We start from the raw sequence: 18,795 nt of genomic DNA, 5'->3' as shown, positions 1-18,795 counted from the left end.
CTCTACTAAAGCCATACATCCAGACCTCTCGGACTAACCTCAGACCTAGCCCTGTCCTTGTCAATGACCAACTGGAATATGAAGTCTCCCGAATATGTGACTCCAGATATAAACGTGGTCAGCTCCAGTACCTGGTGGAACAGAAAGGATATCCACCCAGTGAATGCACTTGGGAACCCGTCTCCAATTTGAATACCCGCAGATTACTCTGAAGGTTCCATCTCATACACCCGGGCAAACCTGGCGGGACGGGTTTTCGGAGGAGGCATGCTGTCATGTCCCATCGGACACACCCCTTCTGGACCTCCTGGTCCCTGTCACGCCGGGGCTTGCACTCTGTTGTACTACCAATATGGCCGCAAACACTGAACGCTGCCTACCAGTCTTCGCGTTCATTGCAGCACAGCACACTCGATAAAATAGCCACACCCCCGCGCTTCCGCACGTCTCAACGCTACTGTTAGCTATGGCTAGACGTGTGCTCCGTAGTTCGCCTTCGCAGAACTTTGTTGCTTTCCTGGTTCCCGGACCCTTGCTCCATTCTATCCCTTCTCCTTCTTACCCAACCTTCTCCCGGAATCCGTGCACCCGCCTCCGAGTGCTTCTTTCCCTTATTTTTTCCTGGATTTCCTGGAGTTTACTATCGATCCCGGACAAGAAGTTGAACGAACACTGGAAGCCGAAGACAGCTGAGCGGGCTTGTACAAGACCTGAACCATAAGGAAGAAAACTTCTACAACGGAATCCATCAAGCAGCGAAAACAGGTGAGAAAGGGGGAAACCTGTGACATATATTTTTTTCCAACCTTTTCTAAAATATGACAGGTACGCCTAATATTGCTGTGGGTCTGTCGATTTTTTTTAAAGCCTGAATGAGCTGGGTGTATGATTGAGGGAAGTCTTCTGTCCTATTGGCTAATATTTTAGAATAGATTTTAGCATTGAGATTGATAAATGCAATAGGACAGTAGGATCCACCTCTACTAGGGTCCTTGCCAGGCTTTGGAAACAAACCTATCTTTACCTCCTCCATGGTGGGAGATATACAGCCTGACTTTATGAACATATTATATAGGGATACAAGCCTCTGTACTAGTGCTTTATGGTACGCCTTGTGAAACAGAGCAGGAAATATGTCTGGGCCTGGAGATTTATTTGGAGGGAGATAATTTATAACCATTATTACTTCTTCTGGAGTGATATCTTTCTCAAGACATTCCCGGTCAACCGCGGCTATCCGGGGAAGGATAACTGCTTCTAAATATGTCGCTTGGGTTTGTTTGTCTGGATATTCGGAGTGATACAGATTCAAATAGAAGGTATGAAATTGCGAAATAATTTGAGGGGTTTCTGTTACTGTATCCCCTTCAGGTAATTGGATCAACTGAATAGTTTGCGATGCTATTTTGTGGTGTAGTTGTCAGGCTAATAAACGGTCTGCCCTTCTAGCTTTGACATAGTACATCTGGTGAAGATATAAGAGGGATTTTTCTGCCTTTTTAGCTTGAAGCAAATGTAACTTACCCTTTACTGTTTTATATGCTTTTTGAATGGGGGAGGTGGGCTGTATTAGTTTCTATTTTCTCCAGTATTTGTTGAGGTTCTTGCTCCAATTCTATTTCGAATGCCATTTTTTGTTTCCGACTATAGGCAACCTCTGCTATAAAGATTCTGCAGATTGTTGCTTTAAACGCGTCCCAGGTTATATTTGCGGAAGTGTCTTGCATCCGATTAACTCTGTTATTTTGCTATCAATTTTCCCTTTTATTACAGAGTCCTGCAGTATTTCAGACGGGAATCGCCAGGACCATAGCCTCTGACTTGCCCCTACAGTATTTATATCTATAATCAAAGGTGCATTGATCCGAAAGCGTGATTGGCTGACAAGTGATTTGGGTGACTCTACCAAGCAGTGCTTTTGAAACCCAGGCATAATCAATACGGGAAAAAGACTGATGTACATGTGAATAATAAGTGTATCTTTTTATTTCCCCCATTAATGTTAACCGGACATCCACCAGTGTTAAGTTTGCAAATCTTTGCTTTCATATTTTAGAAGGTACCAGTTGCATCGAACGGGTAACCTCACTCTGATCGCGCAGGGGGTCCCAAGCTAAATTAAAATCCCCAGGAAAAAATTATTCCCCCCTCGATGAAAGCTTCTAATAGTGTGATAACTGATTTCAAAAAGCCCTCCCAGCCTGTATTGGGAGCATGATATGATATGATATGATATGGAATTTATAACGCGCCTACACACAAGTGTTTCAAGGCGCAACAGGGCAAGGGAGGGGGAACAAAAGGAGGACAGACAATGATCCTATTAGGCCAGGTATCATTCAGATTGCGCAAGTGCATGGGATGAGCGAAGGGGGTATAGTGCGGGGGTCAGTGGGAAGGGAAAGTGCAGTACATGGGAATAGAATAATAACAATAAGTAAACGTAACAGCCAGCAGGTGGCAAGTGCAGAGGTAAGTGCAGACATCAGGTGTCAAGTGCTTGTAGTGGGACTGTAGGGATGCAGAAAGAGTCTCCAAGTGCGGGGGTTGCCAGGCAGGCAGTGCAGGTGTGTGACTGGCGCGGGAGGGACCTGGGCCCGAGATCAGAGGGTGGCCAGGTAACCAGTACAGTTGCAGTTTCAGTCAGGAGGTCAGCAGGGGAGAGGAGGAGAAAAAGCAGAAGAAAAGAGAAAGGTTTTGAGCTGCTTCCCGAACCGGAGATGGTTCTCCTCAAGTTTCTGGGAGGCAGGGAGCCTGTTCCAGAAGGAGGCCCCAGCCGAAGAAAGAGATCTACCACTAACTTGTTGCTTGGAGAAGCGACTGACCCTGAGGGAGTTGGAGGCGGATGAGCAAAGAGCTCGAGAAAGAAGAAATTTAGGAAGAGATAGTTGAAGGTATTGAGGCCCCAGGCCCTAGAAGGCCTTGTGGACAATGCAAAGGGTTTTGAACTTAATCCTCGCCGCTACTGGGAGCCAGTGCAGAGATTTCAGTCCTGGAGAGATACGATTCCTGGGCTTGAGGCCAAGTACAAGTCTTGCAGTCCTGTTCTGGGTGAGTTGCAGAGGGCGGAGAGTAGAGGCATGCAGATTTAGAAAGGGGCTGTTGCAAAAGTCCAGCCTAGAGAGAACCAGAGCTCTGGAGACAGTGAGCTTCTGGGGGAAGGAGAGGAAAGCAAGAATACCTCTGAGGAGGTGCAGCTGGTAGTGTGGCTTCTTAGAGATGTCAGAGATGTGAGGAGAGAAGGAGAGTGTGGAGTCGAAGATGACCCCGAGGTTTTTAGCCTCTCAGGTGGGAGCAGGAAGAGGGCCAAGAGAGGCCGGCCAGAGAGCGACAGGAAAGGTGGGAGCGGGTGTGCCGATGAGAAGAATCTCAGTCTTACTGGCATTAAGGCAGAGGTCGGTGAGAGACAGAGAAGGGGTGGCCGAATGTAGCATGAAAATGAGCTGAGTGCCATCCGCATAGCACTGAAAGTTGGGGCAGAGAGCGGCAATGCAGTGGGCAAGAAGTGCCAGGACAACCAGGGAGAGAAGTTAGACCCCTGGGGGACACCAAAGGTAGAGAAAAAGATAGCAGAGAGGAAGGAGCATACATTAAGGCCACCGTTATTCTCTTCTGGCCTATTCCCAAGGTTGCAAAAACATAGCGTCACTCTTTGTGGATTTCTGTTCGTAACACCTTAATATGGGGAGCAAGCTTCATTGCTATCAATACTCCTGTAACCTTTCCCACAGCAGTTGCCTGTATCACCACCGGGTATCTACGAAGGCGAAACTTATATCTATCTGTTAAACTTATATGCGTCTCTTGGAGTGCCACCAAGTACAGTCGGTGATGCCCCAACAGAGCTTCCAGCTTTCTGCGTTTTGCCAGCGCTTTTAGACCCCTAATATTTAGTGTTAAACATTTAAACTGACCCAGTTATTCACTAAACATACTGAACCAAAATATTGTACGAATACCACCATTCTTGAGCTTTCCATCAAGTACCATGCATTCCTAAGCCTACTACTACCCTCATCCAGCATCACCTTCCCCGTTAACCCCCCTAACCTCAACCTTCCCAATACAATCTCCAAACAATGTCCTCTGGTGCGAGCCACAGTACCTACCATAATCCGGGGCACCAAACCCCAGCCATGAATCAACTTTATTCCGAGGGAAACGTGCAGGGTAACCTAGTACCCGCATCTGTTACCTGAACAGATGAGTTCCAAGATGTTGTGCTCCGTCTCTTACTCCAAATGTGACCAATATTTTGATGCTTGATTCATTCGCTGCTGGCTATTTTGATTGACATTTCCTTATTCTGGTGGTTTAGTGGTAGTCGCGCTTTCCAATCCTCTTGTTGTTTCCCTTTCTGCTTCCTCCTAGGGCGCGATGAGGTCAAACACACCCAAGGTTTAAGTTGTTGAGTCAAGCTGCCATTCTCGGCATCAGATGGGCCTTCCACTTCCTCCTCTTCAATCTGTAATAAGGCCATGCCTGACTCTGGTGAAGTAATCCTGTGCTGTCTACCATCTAGAGAAAAAAACAATCTGAGAGGAAATGTCCATTTGTACTTGATCCCTCATCATGATTGTAATGTTCTGACCACCGACTGCATTTTGCATATTTTTTGGAGCGTGGTCTGGGAGAGATCCTGGTAGAGTTGGATCTCAATCCCATCGTAGGTGATCGAGGATTGCTCACGGGCCTTCCTTAGGATTTGCTCCTTCTATGAATATGACGTGCAAGCAGCTAGGACATCGTATGGGCAACCCCCTGGGTCATTCCTTTTTGGAACAGTTCTGTTTAAGCGATCCAAAAAGATTGTGGCGGTCGCTTCACCCGGGATCAAGTAGGCAAAGATATGGGTCACTGTGTCTTTCAAATCAGAGTCTAGGATCGATTCCGGCAGATTTCTTATCTGGATATTAGAGCGTTGAGATCTGGTCTCTAGATTCTGACATTGCAATTCAAGGTTTCGTGTTGCCCTGCCCAGCTTTTCGAGTGCAATATCTGATTGTTTACTCTCTAATGTCAGTCATTTCTTGGATTGCCTGTTCATTAACACCAGCCCGCTCGCCAAGGGTAGCAATAACTTTACTAAAGTCAGATAAAGATTGCCTGATTTCCGTGGTAAAGGAGGTAAACTGTAGTTGAAATGAGTCCTGGAATTGCTGGAAGCTTGTCACAAAGTCTTCTTTAGATGCTGCCATCTCTGCTTCGGGGGCTCTAGTTTCTTCACTTGAGATAGGTATCCCTGTTTCTCCGGTGATAAATGTTGCCTGGCCCAGTGCCCCCCAGAGCTTTTGTTGTGGGTTCTGTTTATTCTAGAGGCCCTTGGTGGCCACTAGCTGGGAGAGCTTCTTTTTCCCCCGCGGCATATGATATATAAGCTGCAAAACTGTGTCTCCGGAGGTCAGTTAGTAACGTTCTGTAAATTAGAGGAGTGTTGCACTAGTATATGGAGGATAACAGGAGCCCACCGGAATCCACTGCCAAACCCACAGTGCAAATATCTTTTCTTGTTGGAGATTTGCCAACTACAATGCCTAGTTCTTTTCAAGAACAGAAGAGTAATGTGAGTTTGAAAGATATTGCAGAGGTATATGAAGAAGAAAAAAAGCGCCTGTTGGAATCTGCTTCCAAACCCAGGGTGAAGTTTTCTTTACTTGTAAAAGATTTGCCAACAGCACTGCCAAGTTCTTTTCAGGTGCAGGTGTTTCAATTTTATTAGCCCCTGTCCCTCCAGTTATTCCCTGTGATTGTTGCGACTCTGTGTGAAGATGCTTCTTTTTACGGTTTCCCTCCGCCTTCTCTGCCTGCATGAGTGAGCCCAAATGTGTGGTGTCTATGCTTCCTAGTGAGGGTTGGGGCTTAGAGCGAGTTCTGAAATTAATGGCGGGCAAGATTTACGGGCATGCGGGAGCACGTATAATAAATTCTCCACATGTTACTGTCTGGGTATCTTAATCTATGTACCTTGATGCTCCGTTGATATTAGGCTTTAAGACTAGCCTGATTTTCTACGTCTGCCACTCGATCCTGTGGGCCACACCCCAAGAAGGCTAGCTTCTGCCCGTTATGCGCATATGTTCGCTCTACAATTTGAGCGCGATTCACTGCTCCACAGCCCCGCTGCACAGGAATGGTTGGGGTCTTCCTTGCATCAGACCACAACACGAAGATCACAGTGGGAAGGGGCAGCTTCACTTGTTTAGGAGGAATCAATCGGAGCTCCTGCATGCACGTCCTCAAGGTGCTGCAGCGATCTTGGTTGTATTGGAGGAATCAATCGGAGCTCCTGCATGCACGTCCTCAAGGTGCGGCGGCGATCTTGGAATGCACAAAAACAAATTTTAGGCTAAGACGAATCATTTCTGATCCAATGACATTTGAAATTGAGTGCAATAACTTGACCTTTATACAAATAGAGGTTACCCACTTCAGTCACAGAAGCTTGTTGTAGGGCCACGTCCACAGAGAGGATCAGTCTCTTGAAGACTATACCTAAAGGCACAAACACCCCACTTTTATATGTCATTATGTACACTAACCAGAGTCACCGGATATCTAGAATTATCAAGACAAATTGGGGATTGTTATATTTTGATTCACAACTACAATGCCTTTTTCCTAATCCCCCAAAGTGGCTTATAAACGTGGACATAATTTCGGTGATGTTATGTAGCCTTGAAGGGTGTATGGTAATATGCTGCTGCTCTGACAGCTTGCAATGTTGAATATAGTGGGAAGGCTCTAGAGTGTGGGAGGAACGACCAGTGGAAGAGAGAGACTGAAGGGGAAGGAGTTGATTGCAATCAGCTATTACTTTATTTCTTCTTACAATAAAGGAAGTAATATTATCTTCAAGAAGGTGTTGTCTTTCATTTCATTGGCAACGAGCTGTCTAGCATGTCGAGAGTTCAGGCAGGGGATCCGAGCCCAGGCATGATTTGGAAGGGAGCGGTTTCTGCTGACCCTGGCATAGCAGAGGCTGGTGGTTTGGAGCGGATCGAGTAGTGCCTCTGCGTGTGTGGTTCTTGCTGGCATGACTGGACCTGTACCCTGTCTGCGTTTGGATCCTTGCTGTGTGCGGCATCCAGCCCAGCTTTGTTTACTCCATCGTTCTCCACGGTGTGTGGCACGGCTGGCCCCCCTTGGATGTGGCGGGGGCTGCCCGGCTTGGAGGTGAGGCCCTGCAAGTGACTTGGGGATGGAGAGTGGCGACCGCTGCGCGAGACATCAACGTGTGCAGAATTTGGTTTCCCCTCTATGTGTTGGTTGCCTTGACAATGAGGATGCTGGCGCTGGGAGCGCAGCAGGACGCAGCTTCCCCTCTATGCGTCAGAGATGCAGTTAGGTGCCTTGACAACAAGGACACCGGCGCTGGGAGCACGGAGGAGTGGACGTCAGTGCAGAGGAGTGGGTCTGGTGACATTTGATTGGTGGTTCAGGTCTTTCATTGGAGGTGAAGTGAAGGGTGGAAGGCTTTGTAGCCGTTTGTTGTGATTGTGTGGCTTTACAAAGCTTTGCAGCGGATGATAGTGATTCTGTGGCTTTATAACCCTGTGACTTTATATCCTGTGGGCTTTGTGTACATAAATAGTCCTTTTAATCAGCACTTCTCCCAGATAAAGGCCAACCTGATGGGCCCAGTCATTTTTTTGCCCCACGGTGTGGATCCAACCGTGCGATGGAAGGACTGGAGGGAGTACTTCCTCAAGTTTATGCTTGCTTTATTGAAAGGAAGGACGCCCTACTATACCATTGTCTCGGTCATGGTGGACAAGAAATTTTGCGTAGGCTCCCTGATTCACCCATGTTGGATGGTGCAATTCCTAATGCTTTTGATAATGCTGTGCTGAGAGGGTTGACCATAAAATGTCAATTTGCTACATGCTGCTGTGAGGAACATCTAAGTGACCAGCTCATGATTAAGTGTGCCAATGAAAAGGTGTGTGAGGCGCTTTGGCTGGAAAGGGATCCCAATCTTGACAGGGTAATAGAGATTGCCAAACAGGTTGAGCACACCTGGCAAAGAGCCTCATAACCTACCGTAAATTAATGCTGTCAGACATAAGGCCAAAAGCAAGTTGGTGAACGCTTGGTCGAAGGATGTCTCTAATGAGGGAGACACTGATGTGAAACTAAGGGACAAGGACAAGAGTCGGGCAAATTCCACTTCTCGTTGGGATGTGCACCCTCGACGTGAGTGGAACTCGTCTCGCCCTCACAGCCGACCAGTGAGGCATTGTTACCGATGTGACAGCACAGCATTTGGTGATAGACAGAGTGTGTCCTGCCTTCTATGTGGAATGCAGATTGTGAGGTAGGAGGGGACACATAGTCAAGTGTTGTAGATTCTCGAGATCCCGCTCTGGGAATGTGAGCCAGAATGCTGCGGATGGTTATGATTTGGAAGTGCATGATGGTTTGGAAGTTATTGAGGTTGTCAATGCCATATGTGAGGTGAGGATCAAAAAGCTGAGGGCCACTATTCAGGTTAATGGAGTGAGAGCGGAAATGCCATTGACAGTGGGGCTGACTACACCCTGATAAGCAGGGAATCATGGGAAAGAGATCTACCATGCAGTGCATTAAAGGAGGCTAGAGTCAGGGCGCAAGCATATGGTGGCAACCTGATTGTGTTCATAGGGGAGTTGCAGGCCACACTGATGTTTAAAGGAAGGAGCACAGTGAGTCCGGTGTTTGTTGCCAATGTTGACGCAAATCTGATTTTGTGGAGCTGCCAGGCAGCGCTCAGGATTGAACTTGATCTGAATATTGTTAATCAACTTTATTCTGGAAAGAACAGTGATGTGCCTGTTTTCAGAGCGTTGGGTGATGATGAGGTGGTTAAGTGGGTGCCCAGTGTGTTTAAAAGCCATCTTGGATGTCCCAGAGGATTTATCTATAGGATCAGGTTGAAGGGTGGTGCAATTCCTTTTGCAACCAAACTCAGGTCTGTGCCCATGTCACTCCTCGAGGAGGTGGAGATGGGATTAAATAGGTTTCTCAAAGATGGCATCATTGGACCTGCAGAGTCTTGAGAATGGGTGAGTTCAATTGTAGTGGTGAGAATGGGGAACAAGACCATCAGGTTATGCCTACAGAGGCTTCAGGATGGGTGAGTCTGATTGTAGTGGTGAGAAAGGCGAACGGGACCATCAGGTTAGGCATTGACCTCAGGGAGGTCAACAAGAATGTGGGGATAGAAAGGTTCCGGTTGCCAAAGTTTGATGAGATGATCTTGGGCCTAGCTTGTTCGAGAGTCTAATCCCTCTTGGATTTGAGGTTGTCGTATCATCAGATCTGAATGCATCCAGACTCTAACAACATACTGACATTTATCACCCATGTGGGTCTATTCGGATGTGTCAGAATGCCTTTCAGCTTGGTTTCTGTCTTCCAGAGAATAATGCACGCCCTCCTCAGTGATGTGAAGGGGGTGAGGGTTTACCAAGACAACATTTTAGTGTGGGGCTGCGACAGTGACGACCATGATGTGAGACTAAGATTGGTATTGCAGAGACTAGGAAATGCTGTTTTAATGTTGACTCTTCAGAAATGTACATTTGGGAAGTCCTCGTGGACTACCTAGGTTACAGTATATCGGGTGAGGGTATAAGGCCCAACCTCAGCACCGTCAAGGCAATGGCGGAGATGGTACGCCCCAAGACCAAGTCAGAGGTGTCCTCATTTTTAGTGCTCATTGCGTACTAGTCCAAGTTTGTGAGGGGTCTGGCGGATAAGACGGTGGCTTTGAGGAGGTTGACAAGGAGAGGAGTCAAATTTGTATAGTCTGATGTGTGTGAGGAAGAGTTTGGGGTGGTCAAACAGGATATTTTGTCTTCCCCGGTACTACAAGGTTTCAGGGAGAATTGGAGGATGGTTGTTTACACTGATGGGGGAGCCCCAGAGACTTAAAACTAAAGGTACAGCAATTATAAATAGAACGCTGCACGCCGATCACGTCGTGAGGTGAAATTATTATAATTGCAAGGAATTTCTCTTTAAGTCTCCGAGGCTTGCCCATCGAGGGAAAGCCCCGGAATGCAGGGAAAAACAGAAGCACTGGAAAGCAGTAAAACACAGAAGCACTCAACAGCAGCACAGGGCAGGAAGGAGCCTGACAGCGTTCTCTGCTCTCCGAGTGTAATAAGCAAAAGCTCCCAGTAGGGGGCTTCTGCTTCATTATTGCCACAAGAGCAGAGCTTAACATAAGCACAGGAGGCTCATTCATTTCTCAAAATGGATGCCTCCAAGTGCTTGAAATGTTTGACTTTAAGCCTCATTTACTCAAAATTTTACATAGGAACTTTCTTTAAAAAAAATTGTTTATATTTTTTATTATGGGCCATCCTTTGAGACAATAACATTTTTGAGTGAACTTCCCCTTTAAAATACTGCCTATTCAACAAGGTATGTCAGGAAGGGCGGATACCTAGTTCTTGGCGTGGCTCGACTCTTGTACCAATCCATAAGAAGGGACCCAAAACATGCCCTGAGAATTTTAGGCTACTTGCCATGCTAGATGGAACTGGTAAAATATGTGTGTCCCTATTATTAGGAAGATTAACAACGTGGGTTGATTATATCAGTCTGTTGAGTAACTTTTCAAATGGGATTCCGGGCAAGATCGGGCACTGCCCACTGTGTTTGGCTATTAGACTCGCAGACCAAGGTGGCCAAGACCAAAGACAAACCTGGCCTCTATGTGCCATGAGTGATTTTCAGACTGCTTTTGACACCGTTAATAGGGGCTAACTTTGGGCCAAAATGAATCGTTTGAGCTGCCCACGAGACCTGCTACTGGCTACTATGGCCCTACATGAGAACGCTACAGTTCAAATTAGGCTGGACAACAAGGGTCTGGTCTAAGTGCCTATTAGAACAAGTCGTGGAGTAAAACAGGGGTGCTCTTTTGCCCTCTGTTATTTAACATTTACCTCTCTGAATTACCTGAAGCATTGCAAATGCCCATACCTGCCCTCCTAAGATAATGGGGACTAGGGTTTCTTGCCTCTTATTCGCTGATGACCTCATTCCCTTTATCATACGATTGCTGGACTTAAAAGATATATGGAAGTGCTGTAAAACTATGCTTTAGAACACAACCTTATGCTGAATTTTGAGAAGACCAAGGTAATGCACTTCTCACATAAGCGGATGTCGATTCCCACTTTGTTTATCAACAGGAATGTCATTTAGCGTGTGCATAGTTATAAGTACTTAGGAGTCGAGTTTACTACCAAGACCGACTATGCTGAATTGAAAGAAGCTAGGAAACGTAAGGCCACATCTAAACTGAATAGGATATATCGATGTGTAAGAGCAGCTTCAGTATATAGCTTCAAAGGTATTCTTACTCTATACAGGCAATGTTTCTGCACCTCACTATTGTTTGGCCTGGAAGCAATCGGTATGTAGGATTTCTCTTGGTTGAACGTGCTTGAAGGCAGATTCTGATGGAGAATGTTGGGACTGGGTCCCAGTGTCCCTATAGAAATTATCCACCTAGAGTTTGGCCTTACATCACTTTCTGCGATGGCAATCAAGAGGAGAAGCCTTCTAGCCTTCTATACTTAAAGTCCCTTAAGACTCCAGTTTGCCCATTGTTAGACTTACTGGGACAAAAATTGCCCTCTCCTAACTTTGAATCGTTGGCATCTCTAACACATGCAAACTTTGAATACGTGGGTTGGAAACCTGCTTGGGAGGATAGCCTACAAGAATTGACTACAAATATTACACGTAAGCTTGAACAATGGGATTGTTGTGAAAACTATGAACATCTTGCTAAACGTACTAGTTTTCGCACCATTATACACCAACTAGACCATAGATACAAAACCCTGCAATGTTACATTCAACTTTGTCCCTCCGTTGAATTGCGTAGATTTGTGCTATTATTGAGAAATGGTAAAATGCCAGTGTTCACCTCGTTTGGTCCAGAGCAGGGAATTCCAAAAGAAGTAAGGGAATGCCGCTCCTGTGGGCTAGTTAGCAAATTGGAGACTGCCCAGCATGTTCAGACATTGCAGGGAACATGGGCCTTTATAAATAAATGGGCTTGGGCTCTACGTCTCTGATCCCGACAGTATCAAGAGTGAGTCATTTTGACGGTACTGTTTGAACTCTGGCCATACATCTATGCATATTGCACTGTTTAATATTTGGAAAAAAACTTCTTACGCACGGAAAGGTGTTTACATTCGAATAACCAAGGTTTGAAAGTTCATGGTTGTTTGTTTGTATTTGTATTTTAACTATGTAACGTAGGATGGAATGAATTAGTGATGTGTATGTCCTACTTATTCAATTATGAATTGAAATGAACTGTGTTGTGCACATGACATTTATATTTACATAATTGTCTTAATGAAATGTGTATCTGTATTTGTAGTCCTGTTTTATGTACTAAATTGTATTTATATTATGATAAAGTTCATTGAGCTGTAAACATAATACAGATTTTCCATACATTCATTACAGAAAGTCATGATTCTATTAAAGACTCGGAGGCGAAAGATTATGCTCTCAACTTCCCTTTACTACTCGAGCAGCAAAACTTCAACAACAATTATGAAAAACACTAACAACAAAAAACTACAATTCCCAACAAAACCATTGAATTTGTAGTCTGTTTTTCATAAATTGATAACATCACGTGACTTCACAGTCCAATTACAGCTCCTCACATCCTCCATAATGCTAGCTGTCATCCTAGTACCTCCTCTTTCTTTTGCCGAATGAACATCCAACTTGAGCCCCAACCGGTAGACAACTTTAACTTCACCTTGTTCCCCTCTCAAGGTGTTGTCTTCTGCTCCGCCCCTGTTGAAATATGTATAAACCATCACCAAACTCATCATGAACGGTGGGCAATCGCATAACAATAACATTTCCATATCAAATACAACATCACATTATTTTCCAAATACCATATTTACACATTTTTATTGTAGCGATTGAAATTGGGTGGAATAATCTTTCACCTCCGAGTCTTTAATAGAATCATGACTTTCTGTAACAAATGTATGGAAAATCTGTATTCTATGTCAAGACTCAGAGGCTGAGATTATGCTAGTTTAAAGCTTACTTACCACCAACAAAGCTACTTGTTCTACCGGTCTAAAATGAAAATTCTTAAACGTTTCCTCATTAGACAAGTCTGCCTCCTTCAAAATATCTTCTAGATGGGCTCCTGCCATAACGGCAGACGACGCCATAGCACCCCTTGTGGAATGTGCCCCAAACTGACCTACATCTATGCCTGCCTCTGCCATGCACCACCTTACCCATCTAGACAAAAGGCTTCCTAATAGCTATCAGCAATTGATATTCCCCATTAGGTCTCACCTTATTCACTGTGTCTTCATACACTTTCAAGCATCTAACTGGACACAATTTAGGTTTCCCCGGAAAAGCCATATACTCAACCGATTTAATGTTTGTCTTTGTTCTCTTCTCTATATAAAATACTACTTCTGAAGGTGAAAAGGATTTCCTATTTACCTCTAAAGCCTTCACATCAGACACTCTCTTGCATGAAATCAAACATAACAAAGTAGTTAACTTACCCCACAGCGCTTTCCTAGACAAATACTCATTGTCTGGCCAAGTCTCAAACATCTTTAATACCACACTCACATCCCACAAATGAGAATATTTAGGCGTGGGTGGTCTCATGCATCTGATCCCTTTCAGAAGCCTACATACCAGAGGGTGCTCACCTACCGACCTACCCTCAATGTACACATAACCTGCCGATATCGCCGATCTATAATTGTTAATGGTCCTGTAGGCCTTTACCTGAGCCACATGTGCTGCTAAAAAATTCACTATGTGAACTACATCTGTTCGTACAGGATCAACCTTTCTCTCCATACACCAATCACTCCACTTACTCCATGCCACTCTATAGGCCTTTCCTGTAGCTGGGGCCCACGACTCTCTGATAAACTCCTGAGCCGTCCCCGAAAGTCCTGGCTTAGACCAATTTTCCCTGAAATCGCCCATGCTATCAGGTTCAAATTCCCTGACCTCATCAATGGGTGAGTTTCTTCTGATGAATTTAACAATATGTCCTCTCTGCGTGGCGACAGAATTGGAGCCTCGTAAGACAACTCCAGAAGGTCCAGAAACCAAGCCTGACCTCTCCAGTCTGGTGTCACTAGAACCACTATAGCTTCTTGTCGCCTGACTTGTGACACTGTACGTGCTATCATGGCGAACGGTGGGAAAGCACATTCTCTTGCTGGTCCCCAAACCTGGAGAAATGCATCTGTCGCTGTCGCTTCCGGATCCGGTCTCCAGGTGTAAAACCTGGAGATCTTCCTGTTCAATCTCAACACGAACAGATCTATCTGACACAGACCTCTGTGATGCATTATCTCCTGAAATACTGAGTTGTCCAGTTGCCAATTACTGGAGTCCCTCAAGTATCTCGAATTCCAATCTGCTACCAGATTGAGATCTCCTGGCAGGTGTTCCGCTCTTACACTGACTCCCCTCTGGAGGCTTATCTGCCAAAACTCTTTGGCCATCTCTGTCAGCATCTTCGATCTCGTTCCGCCCAGTCGATTTATACATCTGACTGCTGAAACATTGTCCATCTTTAATAGAATGGCACCATTCACTCCTTCCCGAGTTCAACACCGGACTGCGAAGGATCCCGCTAGAAGCTCCAGGCAGTTGATGTGCAGACCCAGCTCCTCGCTCGACCATCTCCCCCCTATCGATTGGTCTCCACATCTGGCTCCCCATCCCCATCGACTGGCATCTGACTCTATCACCAGGTCCGGAGATGAGCCAAATATCGCCCTGCCATTCCATGCCTCCATTCCAGTTCCAACTTCGCCCCCTGGGACATAACCACCTTCTGTTCGTACGATAGACCTCTCCTGAGATGATCTATCTTCAGCCTCTGCAATGCTCTGTAGTGCAGAGGTCCTGGAAATATCACCTGAATTGATGATGACAGACGACCTACCAATCTCGCTATTTCCCTCAATGAAACCTCCTGCTTTGTCATCATACACTATCTTCTTCTTTATTAAATTCACCTTCCCTAATGGGAGTTTGAGAGAACCGTGTGTTGTCTCTAAACTGAAGCCTAGGAATTCCATTTCCTTCAATGGCTCTAATTCCGACTTCTACCAGTTTATCAAAAACCCCAGTTGTTGCAACAGAACTGTAGTTATCCGAACCTGCTCTACTAGAATCTCCCTGTCCTGACACATCAGGCAGATATCGTCCAGATAAATAATCATCCTGATCCCCTGCTCTCTCAGGTATCTTACCACAGGTTTCAACAGCTTGGTGAAACACCATGGAGCTGACGCCAGGCCAAACGGAAGTCATTTGAACTCCCATTTCTGTCCTTTCCATATAAACTGCAATAGCCTCCTCTGATCCCTTTGAATCAGAATCATTAAGTATGCATCTCTGAGATCTATCCTGGCCAACCAATCTCCCGCCTGGAGGACATCTCTTAAAAGATGAATCCCTTCCATCTTGAAGTGCCTGTACACTAGGAAATAATTCAACCCTTTTAGATGTATCATCGGTCTTACCTTGTTTTTTCCCTTTCACTAAAAACAGGTTGCTTATGAAACCTCCCAGACCTTCTGAGGCTGGACCTATTGCGTTTTTTACCTCGAGTATCTCTACTTCTCTGTCTAGAAGTTCTTCGTCCTGTTTGCTGAACCTTATCTGCCTTGGCAACCTTACCTGATAAGGTTCTCGCCAGAACACCAACTGAAAACCTCGCACAGTCTGTCTCACCCACGCATCTGAGGATATCTCCTCCCATTTTTCTACATGTAACTCCACTCTCCCTCCTACTAAAGGGATACTCACATCTACCGTTTTTACTGCTTTTACTCTCTCACCTGAGTTATTCTGATGCTGTTGTCTATTGTTACTTCTCCAACCTCTACCCCTGCCTCTTCCCCTGGAAGGGAAGAAGGGGTTTGACCTTTGATCTTCTTGCTTCCAATTAGATCTGTCACCATAGGACCTTCAATACTGGCCACGGCTGGACGAGCGGCCCTTTCCTCCTCCAGTCCTGTCAAAACATGTTCGTCTGAAAATTTTCTTCAATGAAGATTGGGCTCTGTCCATGGACACATATGTACTGACAAACTTTGCCATATCCTCGATAAACAGGTCTCCAAACAGCTTGCCGTCGCCTGTTCTGAGGTCGCCAGCTCACCTAGCCTGGTGTCCAATTTCATTAAAATTGTCCTTCTCCTCTCCGTGGCCAGCGCTGTGTTGGCGTTACCCAACAGGCATAGGGTCCTCTGTGCCCAACCAGCCACAATGTCCGGGTCCATAGGTTTTAGCTTCCTCAGCCAGCTGCCAGATTTTCGTAATCGGCCCCAAAATGTCCAATAGTTTATCCTGACAGGACCACCAAGACCTGTCAATGCCTCTCTTCACATCCCTGCCATACCTGCCCAGGAACGTGATTATCCTGTCGTCAATCTCCGGGATCTCCGCCGCCCCGTCCGGCACCCTCGGCCTCAGGCATTCCGCCTTCAGCTTGCTTCTCGCTTGCTTGCTCAACGGTGCCCTCAAACGTTTCCTGATATATTCTGCAATCTTTTCCAGAGGATCCCACTCATTGGACCTTGGATGCACCAGGTTGTCCGGATCGACCTCATCTTTCTGTGGGTCCTCCTCCTCCCTCCTGCCTTTCTTGCCTTTGGGCTGCCATTCGTCCTCATCCGGGGAGGTCTGACTCTCTGATGTACTGTAAATCTCTGATTTCGAACTGCTTCTGCAGTAGTCCTCATCAGATTTGCTCGAACTTGTGACATGTCTCTCACGAGACCTCACCTTTCTTTTCTCCGCTTTGGATCTGCGAGGTGAACCCGGGGGGGTATGGGCGCCACCAGGTCCTGTAGGATGCCCATCTCCCTGTAGGGCCTCTCGGCACTGTCCATTTTTTGAATTGCTTCGCTCATGCGTAAGCCGCTCACCTGAGGACCTTCTGATCCCTCAGAATAATCGCTCATCTTGATCAAAGTGCCATATATATATATATATATATATATATATATATATCTGCAGTTTGCCTGGGTTGCCCCCGTCAAATATGTATACACTTGTAGCTAGGCAAGTCTCTGCTATAAAGATATAGGTTGTCTTGGGACTAACCCCATCAATAAGAAACTTAAAGATCAATACCTTAGGGTATCACCTCCCAGCCAGACAGTTTGAGAGGGGTCTGTCGCCCCTTTATAACAGCATTGGCTCCTTTTGCGTGCAGTGCTGCTTTTCGGCCACTAGGTGGCTTCAGAGGTGTATATATAAAGAGCTCCTTTTGCTCTCACCTTTATTTATTATACGCTTGTGGCTAGTCTGCCTGCTCCCCACCAGATGGCGCCTGTGGATCGTCCCCGATCCCTCTCCAGAAGGACTTTAATATAATAGTGCTTCAGGTAATCATAAAGATCTCTCCGCTCGCTCACTCTGTTATTACTACGAATGTTTGTAACGGCGCCAGAACTCAACGAGCCCCGTCGCGCAGTTACGAACATCCGCTGTCCCCGAACGCAGGAATGAACCACAGCGCTCCCCATCCACGCGGATATGCTCCGCCTTGTCCCCTGCATGCGCTGCGTAGAAACTAAATAACCTCACGCGCTGACCTTTCCATATATTACAATTCCATATATAAACAATTGAATCACAAACAATAAAGACATAAATTCAATGTACTTATCTCGGCTGCTCGAGCAGCAAAGAAAGAGGAAGGACTATGGTGACAGCTAGTATTATGTAGGATGTGAGGGGCTGTAATTGGACTGTGAAGTCACGTGATGTTATGAACTTATGAAAAACGGACTAGAAATTCAATGGTTTTGTTGGGAATTGTAGTTTTTTGTTGTTACTGTTTTTCATAATTGTTGAAGTTTTGCTGCTCGAGTAGTAAAGGGAAGTTGAGAGAATAATCTGAGCCTCCGAGTCCTGACATAGAATTAATAAATTAAAGATGTAAACAATTTACAAATTAGTATCCCTGATCACTTCTACAATAAAATTCCAATTAAAGATGAGACTGGCAAATATTTTCTGCACTTATGCCTGCTGAAGTATGTGAGAGGGGTACAACAGTTGACATTTTACAGCATTCTATTTCTGGATTGAAGTGGGGGCGTAACAGTGGCAGGATGGGAGATTGGGAGGATAGCTCAGGGGCAATGTGCTCACCTTGGAAGCAAAACAACATGGAGCAACATGGGTTCGATCCCTGGGTCCGCGCATAGAAACCTCTGGGTATTAAGAGTGTTATAAATAACCTATCATATTATATCATAACTTGACCCAAGAGCAGAGCTTTGAGTGGGACGGAGCCAACTGGGGCCGTACCCCAGCAGTCTCCAAAAAGTGATGTCAAGCCCACGCTGCAGTCAGCGACACCACAATGAGATATGCTGAACTGACAACATTGCCAGTCACAGCGTGGTGCAAATTGGAATTTCCTCTAATGACGAAAGGAGGAAGTTGTAGTTAGCGCAACGCTGTGGCCAGCAGTGCCAGCAAGCCAAAGGCATTGCGGCGGGAGGAAGAGCCAGTTATTGCAACTTCCGGTCCCCAGTGGGAGTTGCCGTTTGGGACGAATGAAAAGAGTTTGAGCTGCCCCGTTTCAACCCGAGTTCCTATCCTCACAAAAGCGTCCTTGGAACAAACCCGAATCTGCGTTCTGGGTCTTGCATGCACTCACTGTGTCGAAACTACACTTCCTTTTCTTTGATGTTTTGGTCCATGCATATGTAGTAAGCGCTGACCCCAGAGCCT

Source organism: Ambystoma mexicanum, chromosome 1q, assembly GCF_040938575.1.
Source record: "Ambystoma mexicanum isolate Mex_15411 chromosome 1q, UKY_AmexF1_1, whole genome shotgun sequence".
NCBI lineage: Eukaryota > Metazoa > Chordata > Amphibia > Caudata > Ambystomatidae > Ambystoma > Ambystoma mexicanum.
The sequence above is the reverse complement of the archived record's forward strand: the minus strand, read 5'-3'. Positions refer to the sequence as shown.